Below are 13,927 nucleotides of genomic sequence, written 5' to 3' on the forward strand. Positions count from 1 at the left end.
CACCTCTGTTAACAAAAAAAGGCAAAATAAACAGCGGGGAATTTAACAGCGGCCACAAAATTAGTACTGCAACACTGGACTGAAAAAAACCCATCTGCAGTTCCTTCTTACAAAAAAACGATATCGTTGTTTTCCATGTTAAAAATAGGACTTGTTCTCACAAAGACGTTGTCTTTAACACACTCCAGGACAAGCGCAGGCCAACACATCCCCAACAACAACAAAAAGTCTATTTCGACCTGCGGTCAAGCATATGCAAAGCAGATCATTATTCAGGCGTTCGTGCGGCGAGGAAGCTGCTGTCGCTCACGTACACGCCACTGCATTAAAGCCACCAAAAAGGCACGACTCCGAAACCGCACGTACACGGGGCGATTTAAGGCTGCGTCGGCTTCGACATCTCGGCGTGGAGACCGGACCGGGGGAGCCGCTGGTGACCATCTCCTCTGCTCCAGGTGGCGAGAGGGAGGGACAGAGTGGGGCCCCGCTCGCCTCTGAAGACCCTCCCACAGGTAAGACCACTCGCAGTCTACTCCGGGCGCATGTTCAATCATTGTCATCACCGGTTACACCTGAGAAACGTCTTTCGTCTCAAAATGCTATTCCCGGAATTGGATTTCTTAGTTTGGTCTCGTAAAGAGTTGCCCGACTCGGACAAGTTCATACATTTCAGAGATACACACAAGGATCCAGCAAAGTGCTGGAGTAACTCAGCGGGTCAGGAGGCAGCGTCGCTGGAGAACATGTGTAGGAAGTAACTACAGATGTTCCTTTGCAGCGGAGACCGATACAAAATGCTGGAGTAACAACAGGTCAGGCAGTTTCTCTGGAGAGCATAATGTAGGAAGGAACTGCAGATGTTGGTTTATACGGAAGATAGACACAAAATGACATAGAATGGAAGTTGTGAGTGGATGGGATTTCAATCAATTGTGCTTCTTTGTACTGGATACATGAGCTACTTTGGTATGGGTTTGCCAAATACTACCGAGGTCGAAGGCAATCACACGGTCCTCGCTTTGTGGTACGTGTTTGGATTAAGGCTGTGATGTGTGGTATGAAGCCGAGTGATTCCAGGGAACACTGTAATGGGCATTGGTGGGCAGTATGTTTGAGCATGTGGCGCAGGATAGCTGTTTGATAACATTTTCCATTATTTTGTTGCTGACTGAAAGAAGATAGGGTGTTGCTAAATTGGGTAGCCAGTTATTTATTTTAAATTGCATGTATGAAGTTTATAGTTTTGCACAATTGCAGTCTATTTGACCACGTTTTGACTTTGTTTCTCAGTTTTAGTTTTTCATCGTTTTCTGCTAATGTCAATTTCAAGAAATCCCTGTAATTTTTTTAAACAATGAGTTTGTGTATACTTAATGGGTTTGTGCATAAATCTCTTTTGAAATGGAAAGTTGTGAACAATATTGAAGAAAAACGACACATTTAGTTAGATGAGTGTTTTTTAATGCACAGGGACTTTAGCATGTTATAAAGAACTGAATTTTCATTCTTTCCTTGTTTTAAGATATTTTTACTATTGAAGATAAATTATGTTGTAATTATCAGTTTGCTACATTTGTACAGAGTGCAAATTGGATCTTTTGGAAAACTAATAATCAAGGTGAAGTTCCAGTGATCTCAGTTTGATCCTAATTGCAGGTGTGTATTGTAGAGTTTGCATGTTCTACTTGTGAACACATGGGTGTTCTGGTCTCCCCCATGACCGAAAATGTGCAGGTAGTCCAGATCCAGACTGTAAACTACCCCTAGAATAGAGAAGTGTCAAAAGTATGAAGTGAGGAGGGGCTGGTAGGCATGCAAGAGAATGTACCAGGGCCACAAAGAAATACAAGGTCTAAACATATTGTTCTGCAGCATGCTAGCTCCTAATGGGACAAGTAGCTGCTGCCTCTGGTGTTATTAACTTTATATTTTTGTTAAACAAAAATGAAATACATGATGCTTGTTGCACATTACCATGTATACCAAAGTAGTGATTTACTGACCTCCTAGCAAGGTGACATTTAGTAATGATTTCAATTGGAAGGCTCTTTTATTGTGCATACAAAATTGAAGATGAGCTAAATGGGAGGCCAGCTTAGTAAATTTTAGTTATAATACTCAGAGCCATGAAACAGGCCCTTCAGCCCAACTTGCCCACACCGGCCAACTATACTAGCCGTACCTGCCCGCGTTTGGTCCATAGCCTTCCAAACCTGTCCTATCCATGAACTTCTCTAACTTTTTCTTAAACATTGGGATAGACTCTGTGCATCTACCTGATCTATTCCTCTCATGATTTTATCCACCTCTATAAGATCACCCCCTCATCCCCCTGCACTCCAAGGAATAGAGTCCCAGCCTACGACCTCTCCCAATAGTTCAGGCCCCCTAGTCCTGGCAACATCCTCGTAACCAATTGGTAACCATGGTTCATTTTGAACAGCTGCACATTTAACCTGCAAGAATTGAACCTGAAACCAGAATTTGCTCTTTGAAATTCAGACTTGTTTGTTTGTAATATGAGTGTGTAGGATTAGTGGTTGGGCACAGAAAAATAATTTGGCTCTTTCCCCTCCGGGCCCATGCACATGTGTGCACTGCATTAACATGCCCTGAATGGTAATAATCTGTACTATACCACTGAATGTTCCTACCCAAGTTTATACAATAAAAAATATACAAGCCTGCGAATATAACTTATATTATCTTAGATTGCAGAATATAACTGGAAACTCTTTGCATAAATTTAGGAAGACATAAGATAATTTGGCATTGATGTCGGGGATTTCTGGACTACTTCCAGCTAATCTAGAGAGTAACAATTCTGATTTACATTTTTTTTAAAAAGACAAGACTTGTTCCATTATTTACAATGTAAAGTTTTCTTTTACTTGCAATACTAATGGTAAATCACTCTTGGTTTCTCATTTGACTGCAACGGGCAGTTTCTATACCCCTAATTGAAACCAGATGATTGCAGATTTATCAAAATAGTTTGTGCACACAGTGCAATCTCAGTATGTTGTTCTTTGCTCAGATTTAAACATGTATCAGTGCTATTTTCAATGTTGTATACTGCATTTGTGGCTTAAGATGCAGTCTCGTTTACATTGGGGTGATCATTGTCTTGTAGCAAAGGTAATGCTACTGTGGTTATGGGAGATTTCAATATGCAGGTAGACTGGGAAAATCAGGTTGGTTCTGGACCCCCAAGAAAGGGAGTTTGTAGAGTGCCTCCGAGATAGATTCTTAGAGCAGCTTGTACTGGAGCTGACCAGAGAGAAGGCAATTCTGGATTTAACGTTGTCCAATGAACCAGATTTAATAAGAGAACTCAAGGTAAAGGAATCGCTTGGAGGTAGTGACCATAATATGATTAGTTTTAGTCTGCAATTTGAGAGGGAGAAGGTTAAACCAGGAATGTCAGTGTTGCAGTTGAACAAAGGGAACTATGAGGGCATGAGAGAGGAGCTGGCCAAGGTCAAATGGAAAAGGATCCTAGCAGGAATGATGGTGGAACAGCAATGGCAGGAATTTCTGGGCATAACCCAGAAGATGCAGGATCATTTCATTCCAAAGAGGAAGACAGATGCTAAGGGGAGTAAGAGGCAACTGTAGCTGACAAGGGAAGTTAGAGATGGAATAAAACTAAAAGGAAAGATGTATAAGATAGCAGAGAGTAGCGGGAAGCCAGAGGATTGGGCAACTTTCAAAGAACAACAGAAGATAGCAAAAAGGGCAATATGGGCTGAAAAGATGAGGTACGAAATGAAGCTGGCCAAGAATATAAAGAAGGACAGTAAAAGTTGCTTTGTGTATGTTAAGAGAAAAAGATTAGTAAATACAAATGTGGGTCCTTTAAAGGCAGAAACAGGTGACATTATTATGGGGAACAAGGAAATGGGGGAAAAGTTGAACAGGTACTTTGGATCTGTCTTCACTAAGGAAGACACAAGCAATCTCCCAGATGTACTAATGGACAGAGGATCAAGGGAGAGACAGAGGAACTGAAAGAAATTTGCATTAGGTGAGAAATAGTATTGGGTAGACTGATGGGATTGAAAGCTGATAAATCCCCAGGGACTGATGGTCTGCATCCCAGGGTACTCAAGGAGGTGGCTCATGAAATCGTGGACGCATTGGTGATCATCTTTCAATGTTCAATAGAATCAGGATCAGTTCCTGTGGATTGGAGGGTAGCTTATGTTATCCCACTTTTCAAGAAAGGAGCGAGAGAGAAAACGGGGAATTATAGACCAGTTAGCCTGACATCGGTGGTGGGGAAGATGCTAGTCAATTATTTAAGAGGTTATAACGGTGCATTTGGATAGCGGAAAAAGGATTGGTCCAAGTCAGCATGGATCTATGAAAGGGAAATATTGCTTAACTAATCTTCTGGAATTTTTTGAGGATGTGACAAATAAAATGGATGAAGAAGAGCCAGTGGATGTAGTGTATCTAGACTTTCAGAAAGCATGCAGGTACAGCAGGCAGTGAAGAAAGCTAATGGCATGTTGGCCTTCATAACGAGAGGATTTGAGTACAGGAGCAGAGAAGTCTTTCTGCAGTTGTATAGAGCCCTGGTGAGACCACATCTGGAGTATTGTGTGTAGTTTTGGTCTCCTAATTTGAGGAAGGATGTCCTTGCTATTGAGGCAATGCAGCATAGGTTCACGAGGTTAATCCCTGGGATGGAGGGACTGTCCTATGAGGAAAGATTGGAAAGACTGGGCTTGTATTCACTGGAGTTCAGAAGGATGAGAGGGGATCTTATAGAGACGTATAAAATTATAAAAGGACTAGACAAGCTAGATGCAGGAAAAATGTTCCCAACGTTGGAGTCCAGAACCACGGGACACAGTCTAAGAATAATGGGGAGGCCATTTAAAACTGAGGTGAGAAGAAACTTTTTCACCCAGATAGTTGTAAATTTGTGGAATTCTCTGCTACAGAAGGCAGTTGAGTCCAATTCACTGGATGAATTTAAAAGAGAGTTAAATAGAGCTCTAGGGGCTAGTGGAATCAATGGGTATGGGGAGAAGGCAGGCACAGGTTACTGATTGTAGATGATCAGCCATGATCACAATGAATGGCGGTGCTGATTCGAAGGGCCAAATAGCCTCCTCCTGCACCTATTTTCTATGTTTCTATGAAATGCAGATTGAGCAATCATTGCATTTCACCTCTGTTCATTTTTGTGACTGATCTGGTTTGTCTGACACTTATTATATGTGCTACTCTCACTTTGATTTCCTACAATACTCCAGTAAAGTTCCATGTAACCTCAAAGAATAGTGCTTGTAAATTGTTCTCTTAACAACATTCCAGGATCAACTTTGTCCACTTCATCAGCTCCATCTACACTTCATGCAGCCTCAGTAAAGCAGCCAATATAAACAAAGTCTATTTTTACCCTGGTCATTCCCTTAACAAGACCTTTAACAGCATTGAGGAAACATGGGGTCCAAGTCTGCAACTCCCTGACAATACTAGCACAAGCAGATGAGTGATAAAGAAAGCATATGTTATGCTTGGCATTATCGGTCAGAGTTCATCGTGTGCATGAGTCGGGAAGTAATTTGCAGCTTTATAGGACTTTGGTTAGGCTGCATTTGGAGTGAGTAATAATTTCATTGTTCCATTGTCAATACAGATGACAAACATTTTTGGACTCTGTTCGATGCCCTATGAGCTGACTGGTCTATAGTTACTGGGTTTATCTCTATATTTTTTTCAACATGAGTGTAACACTTGCTACTTTCAGTTCTAAAGCATGTGTGTGTGTATATATATATATATATATATATATACTATAAGGTTATTGTTTAGATTTATTATTATCACGTACAGTGTACAGATGAAAAGCTGATCAATACCCTTTTTTAATTTTCAGCCTGCTTTAGGACCTACTTGGACCTAAATGGTATATTTACTTCAAATGCAGCTAGGTTTATTCTAGCAAATTGCCTTGACAATTGTTTAGCTCTCCAGTATCTTAAATGCAATTTCCTTCACTGACTGTAACATCTTGTGAAAGGTAGACACAAATTGCTGGAGCAACTCATCGGGTCAGGCAGCATTCCGTGAATATTTAAGGTCATAGCCATAGAGTTATACAGCATGGAAATGGGCTGTTCAGCGAACTTGTCCATTAGACCAAGGTGCCTTCATGAGCTTGTACCATTTGCCTGCATTTGTCCTATATCTGTTTGAATCTTTCTTATCCATGTACCTGTCTAAATGTCTTTAAATGTTATCCAACCACATCCTCAAGCATTCATTCCATATACATACCACCTGCTGGGTGGAAAAAACTGCTCCTCGCTTCCTTTTAAATCTTGCCCCTCTCACCTTAGTCCTATATCCATACCCTCTTATTCTATATTCCACATCAATAGGAAAAAGATTGTGTGTGCATTTCACCCTTTCTATTCCCCTCATGAGCTTATACACCCCTGTAAGATCACCCTTATGCTCCAAGGAATGAAGTCCTAGCCTGCCCAACCTCGCCCTATAACTCTTGCAAAATTCATGAATCTTTGCACTCTTTCCAGCTTAATGGCATCTTTCCTATACCAGGGTGATTGAATACAATACTCCAAGTGTAGCCTCACCAATAGCTTGTTCAACTGTGACATTATGTCCTAACTCCTATACTTAATTCCCTAACAAATGAAGACCAAAGTGTCAAAATTAGCCTTTACCACTCTATCTACCTGTGATGCGATTTCAGGGAACTTATTTAAACCTAAACCTACCCATCACCTCCTTTGCCAGGGTAATTCAGCCTCTCCTCGTTACCCAAGCCTACCAGTTATGCCAAACTCCTTGTGAATTTTCAATGCCCTTGCGTCCTTGTGATTTATTTTTCCTCTTTGCATCCATTCTAGGTTAATGACATCGATTCGGACTAACTACTCTGCTTTCACAAGTGAATCTTTTCTTCAGTCTCTAATCAACTCCATCTTGCCTCTTGCTACCCATTTGCTATTTATTAGCTTGTAAAAATGTTTGATGTCCTTTTTATTTTTGCCCACAGTTCTTTCAAATACTGTGTCTTTGTCCCATAAATTCATTTTTTGTTTTCCCATCCTGTATTTTCTAATAATGAATTAGATCAGTTTGCCTGTGTCAATCTCAACTATTGAATTTTCTATTTAACTTTATTCTTGGTCTCTTTTTGTCATTTGTGGGAGTTCTGGCTTTATTGTTCGATCATTTACCCCTATGAATATGGTTGCCATCGGCCAAGATTATTCAGTCTGACCTGTGTGTGATGCCAGATATGCCAGTGGTTGATTCTTGCGTGTCCTCTGAATGGTTTAACACTCCATTCTGTTAATTTAAAGACAGACAATTAATGCTCACCTTGCTGGTGATGGCTATGTCTGGAAATTTTTTTTTTTAAAAAGGTTGTCCATCGTTTAATTAGTTTTGCTTCGTAAAATTAGTAGGATAGTGCTAGTGTGCAGGGTGATTGCTGGTTAGCATGGACTCGGAGGGCCAAAGGGTCTGTTTCCGTGTGGTATCTCTAAAATAAAGAAGGTATCAATTGATTCCTGTTGCTTTGCCAAAGATTGGACAGCACTTACCCTCTCCATAATTATAATCTCTACGGCATTAAATGAGTTCAGTGAAGTTCATAGTTCGAGGAGCAGAATTAGGCCATTCGGCCCATCAAGTCTACTCCACAATTCAATCACGGTTGACCTGTCTTTCTCACTAAACCGCATTTTCCTGCCTTTGCCCCATAACCTCTGACACTTTTCCTAATCAAGAATCTGTCAATCTCTGCCTTAAAAATATCCATTGACTTGGGCTCCGCAGCCTTCTGTGGTAATGAATTGTACAGATTCACCACCCTCTGACAAAATATATTCTTCCTCGTCTCCTTTCTGAAGGTACTATGGCGAGTCCGGAAACTTGTTGGTTGTAGAAGAAGTTTATTGCAGCCGCAATATTCGAATACAGAGTTAAACAACAAGGTAAAGGACAACCATCAAAAACTTACTGTCTTCTTCGAAGACTTCGCCGAACTAACTATTTCGGGCGCCAAACGCGCACATGACATCGCTGGCCAATCAGCGATGTCGCTCCCTGGACCAATCCCCATGGTCGCGTTCACACGTGACCTCGCTGGCCAATCCGAGGGTTCGACGACCTAGACCATTCTCTATGGTCGCTACATGACCCCCCCCAGAACCCGAGGTGCGGAACCTAGCAGGTAGCCGGATTTCGCGACCTTAACGAGTACGGAGAGGGACAGCCTGAACCACAACAGCCGGGGGTTCCGGACTTGGCGGAACAGCCGGAACGGGAGGTCCTGGAGGAACTACCGGAACGGGGGGTCCTGGAGGAACTGCCGGAACGGGGGGTCCTGGAGGAACTGTCGGAACGGGGGGTCCTGGACTGAGCGGAACTAACGGAGGTCGGCCTCTCCTAGGGGTTTGACCGACCAGGACTGGTTGATCCGGATCCAAATGTGCAGGTTTGAGCCGGGACACCGAGACGAGCTCACTCTTGCCGCACATGTCTAAGGTGAAGGTAGCCGTTCCCTTACGCAAAACCCGGAACGGCCCTTGATAGACCCTCTGCAACGGGGCGCGATGGGAATCTTTTCGCAGAAAAACGAACTCACAGTCCTTCAGGGAAGGCGGTTCATGTACCATGGGACACCCATGACGTGAAGTCGGAACTGGAGCCAGGGAGCCCACCCGTTCCCGGAGAGATGCTAACACTGATGGGACTGTAGGCAGCTGGTCTGAAGGGTCCGGAAACAGATCTCCGGGTACTCGAAGTGTCGAGCCATATACTAGCTCTGCGGACGACGCACCGAGATCTAGCTTAGGAGCAGTCCGGATGCCCAAAAGAACCCAAGGGAGCTGGTCTACCCAGTCCGGGCCTTCAAGCCTTGCACTGAGGGACGCCTTAAGTTGGCGGTGGAACCTTTCTACGAGTCCATTTGCCTGGGGGTGATATGCAGTCGTGGGTTGCAACTTGGACCCGTACAGTTCTGCGAGCGCGGCCCAGAGGGACGAAGTGAATTGTGGGCCTCTGTCAGTGGTAATAACTGCCGGGACCCCGAAACGAGCTACCCAATGAAGGGCCAAAGTCCTAGCACAAGACGCTGACGAAATATCAGACAATGGGAAAGCCTCTGGCCACCGGGTGAACCGATCCACCACCGTGAGGAGGTGGGTGTAGCCCCGGGAGGAAGGCAAAGGACCGACCAAATCCACGTGGATGTGGAAAAAACGAACAGCCGGGACCTCGAAATCCTGTACGGGGGGCTGGACATGGCGCTGGACTTTAGCGGTCTGACAGGGAAAGCAGGCACGCGCCCAACCCGCTACCTGTTTCCGTAGGCCATGCCAGACAAACCGAGCTGCTACCAAAGCAGAGGTGGAGCGGATGGACGGGTGCGCCAGCCCATGAATGGCATCGAAAACCCGGCGCTGAAGGGAGGGCGGTACTACCGGCCTGGGACGGGGAAGAGAAACATCGCACCAGACTTTTGTGCCTTCTGACCCACAAGCTACCTGGGCCAACTTCAATCCCGAAGTGGTGGACTGGTATGCCGAAGCGGTATCCGCTAGAAGCTGTGCCTCCGCAAGCTCTTGGGGATCCACTTCGCAGTCCACCGCCGAAATAGGGGGAAAAGCAGGTCTAGACAGGGCGTCAGCAACGGCATTAAGCTTACCCGCGACATGACGGACATCGGTGGTGAATTCGGAGATAGCAGTCAGGTGCCGCTGCTGGCGGGCCGACCATGGGTCAGACAATTTGACAAAAGCAAATGTTAATGGTTTATGGTCCGTAAAGGCCACAAATGGGCGGCCCTCAAGGAAGTACCTGAAATGACGAACAGCTAAATAGAGGGCCAAAAGCTCTCGGTCAAATGCGCTATACTTCAGCTCAGCCGAAATAGTTGCCGGCTGAAAAACGCCAAAGGCTGCCAACGGCCACCGACCTGCTGCTCCAGAACCCCGCCCACCGCCACGTCAGAGGCGTCAACCGTCAGGGCCGTGGGGGCGGAGGGGCTCGGGTGGACCAACATGGTGGCGTCTGCCAAAGCTGCCTTAGCTGCTGTAAAAGCCGACTCTGCGGTCGGGGACCATATCAACTCTACCGGATTCCCTGCCAGGCATTGGAAAAGCGGGCGCATGACTCGCGCAGCTGCCGGGACGAACCTATGGTAGAAATTAACCATCCCTACGAACTCCTGTAGCCCTTTTACTGTGGTGGGCCTAGGAAATGCCCGGATAGCCTCCACCTTTTCGGGCAAAGGGGAGGCGCCGGCAGGGGTAATTCTGTGCCCTAGAAAATCAAGAGCAGGAAGGCCGAATTAACATTTGGAGGGTTGGATTATGAGCCCGTGGTCTTGGAGCCGCTGGAAAACGGTCCGCAAGTGGGCCTGGTGTTCCTGTACTGAGGTGCTGGCAACCAGGATGTCGTCTAAATAAATAAACAAAAAGGGTAAATCCCGGCCCACGCGGTCCATCAGTCGTTGGAAAGCCTGTGCCGCGTTCTTTAAACCGAAAGGCATACGCAACCATTCAAACAACCCGAACGGAGTAATCGTTGCAGTTTTCTGTATGTCCTCCGGTCGCACCGGGATCTGGTGGTATCCTCGCACCAAATCGATTTTGGAGAACACCACCGCTCCTTCCAGCCCAGATGAAAAGTCCTGTAGGTGCGGTATGGGGTAGCGATCAGCCGTGGTGACAGCATTGAGACGCCGATAATCGCCACATGGTCTCCACCCCCCAGATGCCTTGGAGACCATATGTAACGGCGAGGCCCACGGGCTGTCAGACTGACGAACAATTCCCATTTCCTCCATTTTCCTGAACTCTGCCCGTGCCACCACCAGTTTGTCTGGCGGTAGCCTCCTGGCCCGAGCGAAAACAGGAGGGCCTTCGGTGCGGATGTGATGGACCACGCCGTGCTTGGCCGAAGACATGTCGAAACGTTGAATGAGCATCTCTGGAAACTCCGCCAGAATCTCAGCATACGAGTCGGGGGCCGCGACGACGGCCTGGACAGTAGGGCTGGGCGAGGAGGCGATTGTCGGAGCGACGTGCTCATCTTCGGCGGAGGGTCGGAGTTCGTTACCGCGGACATCAGGGACCAGTGAAAAAGCCCAGAGAAAATCTGCTCCCAAGATCGCTTGTTTGACGTCAGCTATGATGAATGGCCATTCGTACGTGCGGAGGCCTAACACAAGGGACATCTTCCGTATACCGAAAGTGCGAATTGGGCTGCCATTAACCGCGATGAGGGTGGGACCTGTCTTACCCGATCTGGTTTCGAGGTCGGTCGGCGGCACTATACTGACGATGGCTCCCGTGTCCACCAAAAATTCTGTGTCCGTGAATCGATCATGGACATAGAGGCGCCGGTTCTGGCCAATCATAACTGCCCCTATGTACGATCGGCCGAGGCATTTCCCGCGAAGGTACAAGGTGAGCGGCAGTTGCGGGATTCGCTACCCCATCGTAGGTGATAATGGCACCAGCCACGCTTGTGCGGATCTTTTTGGCGGGCTTTCGGAGAATTGGCGGGAGACGTGGCGCCATCTTGCCGTCGCTGTGGCGTGGTCACTAATGTCGAGACCTTGTTGATCGAACCGCTTGCCTGGTCCTTTGCCTTGTTTTTAGCCGCTATGAGCGCGTCCACTTTCGCTGCATATGCTTCGGGGTCCTTAAAAGAACAATCCGTGAGCAGCAGTCGGACATCCTCAGGAAGCTTCTCGCGGAATGCCTGTTCGAACATAGGGCAATCCGTATGCTCACAGGCTAGCATCATCATTTCGGACACGAGGACGGAAGGCAGTCGGTCTCCAAGATCCGGTAGGTGCAGAAGTCTTGCCGCACCACCATGCTTATTAAACCCGAAGATTCGCAGTAATACTTTCTTCAGGGCCTCGTACTTGCTTTCCGCAGGTGGATTAACGATGAACCGCATCACGCGCGTGGTCGTCTCCGATGATAGAGCGCTGACGAGGTAGTAATACCTCGTGGAGTCGTCCGATATCTTCTTTATATGAAATTGAGCTTCGGTGTGTATAAACCAAGATTACGGTGCATGCGTCCAAAACCACGGAAGGTGAACGCTTACCGCGCTTGACTCCGGTGTGCCCGGCGCGGCCATCACCGACGAGGCGTCGGGTCCCTGCATAGTCGGTGATCGTCCAGATCACGTCGGGGTCACCAATATGGCGAGTCCGGAAACTTGTTGGTTGTAGAAGAAGTTTATTGCAGCCGCAATATTCGAATACAGAGTTAAACAACAAGGTAAAGGACAACCATCAAAAACTTACTGTCTTCTTCGAAGACTTCGCCGAACTAACTATTTCGGGCGCCAAACGCACACATGACATCGCTGGCCAATCAGCGATGTCGCTCCCTGGACCAATCCCCATGGTCGCGTTCACACGTGACCTCGCTGGCCAATCCGAGGGTTCGACGACCTAGACCATTCTCTATGGTCGCTACAGTACGTCCTTTTATTCTGAGACTATTGCTTCTGGTCCTAGATTCACCCACTAGTGGACCCATCCTCTCCACATTCACTCTATCCTGGCCTTTGGCTGAACGAGAAAAGTTTGAAGTTTCTTTGTGATGCCATTTTGAAAAAGCATTTCACACGCGTGTTATTATAAAACTTACAATGAAAATACGCTAATATTTTGTCATCCTCATTAGATTTCCATAATTTTGAGAAAAATGTGATAGCCTTTGTTAACCAGGCAAATGTTAATTTTAGTGGACTGATGAAGATCAAGCACTCAGTACCAAAGATACTAGAGGAGCAAGATGAACCACTCCGTTGAAATCGCCTATACTGAAGTGTAGTATGCAATGGAGCGGAATGTCCACCATTTTAGTAAGTAAAACCCGCGATTCGCTATGCCTCTCGTAGTGTAATCAGTGTTTTGGGGGAGCAGTATGCGTGATGATATCATAAAAATGCAGAATATATCTCATCTGTCAATTCACAGATTTTTGTTATTTTTCTTTTTAAATGTTTCTGCCTACTAAGATGGCGCCATGACATACTATGTTTTTTAGGGTCGAGTGGTCTATCGTGCTCTGCTCTATTATCTTTGCTCAGTACCACTGAACACAAATTGCAATCAAAAGTGAGACAAAATTACTTAGAAAAAATTGCTGGATTAATGCCAAATCACTGATACGTGATTTGAAGCATTTATTGAGTGTTGTATTAACAGTGTAACCATATCGCAGCATCGTGAAATTTCACTTTCAGCCTAATTGTTTCCATTTGTTGGCTCAGAATTGATGCTGCAGAAGTTACAAATGACTACCTGTGGAGTGAGAACTTAATTTTTTTTTTAAAGCTTGGCAAGCTGTCTGTGTCTTGCATCTTTCGCTTTGGAAAATGAATGAATCAGTCCGTGTATTTCAAACTCTGGCTGGCTTAATGAACTACTGAATGGAGAGAGCTAGCTGCATCTTTGCCCCCTCCTGGCTCAAAGAAGTCTTTAAAAATGTCAAAGACAAGGAACTGCAGATGCTGCTTTACAAAAAAATGGCGCAAAGTTCTGGAGTAACTCAGTGGGTCAGGCAGCATCTCCGGAGAAATGGATAGGTGACGTTTTGGGACGGGATGTTTTTTTAGACTGATTGTAGTGGGGGAAGGAGGAAGCTGGAAGAGAGGTTGGGGTGGGAAAACATTTGGCAAGGGATAGGTGGATACAGGTGAGAGGGCAAATGGTTAGATAAAAGTTGGAGATGAAAAGACAAAAGTGCGAGAAAAGGAGATTAGGATAAAAGAGATGTAAAATGGGAACCCAGAGAAAGGAACACATGTGGAAGTGGATGGGAGGAAGGGGAAAGGAAGAAGAGGGTGTGCAGTCAGGTGGGGCACAGGGAAGAGAGGGGGGTGGGGGCGGGAGAATGGG

General features: G+C 45.9%; 1 long non-coding RNA gene across 1 annotated transcript in view; it reads left to right on the forward strand.

Moving 5' to 3' along the window:
• Positions 1–354: 354 nt before the first annotated feature.
• LOC144596556 (uncharacterized) overlaps positions 355–13,927 on the forward strand; it is a 77,129-nt gene continuing 63,556 nt past the window's right edge. The window contains exon 1 of the long non-coding RNA XR_013547627.1: positions 355–512. This is a non-coding gene — a long non-coding RNA (uncharacterized LOC144596556). The remainder of the gene's footprint in view (positions 513–13,927) is intronic.

Source organism: Rhinoraja longicauda, chromosome 9, assembly GCF_053455715.1.
Source record: "Rhinoraja longicauda isolate Sanriku21f chromosome 9, sRhiLon1.1, whole genome shotgun sequence".
Lineage (NCBI taxonomy): Eukaryota > Metazoa > Chordata > Chondrichthyes > Rajiformes > Arhynchobatidae > Rhinoraja > Rhinoraja longicauda.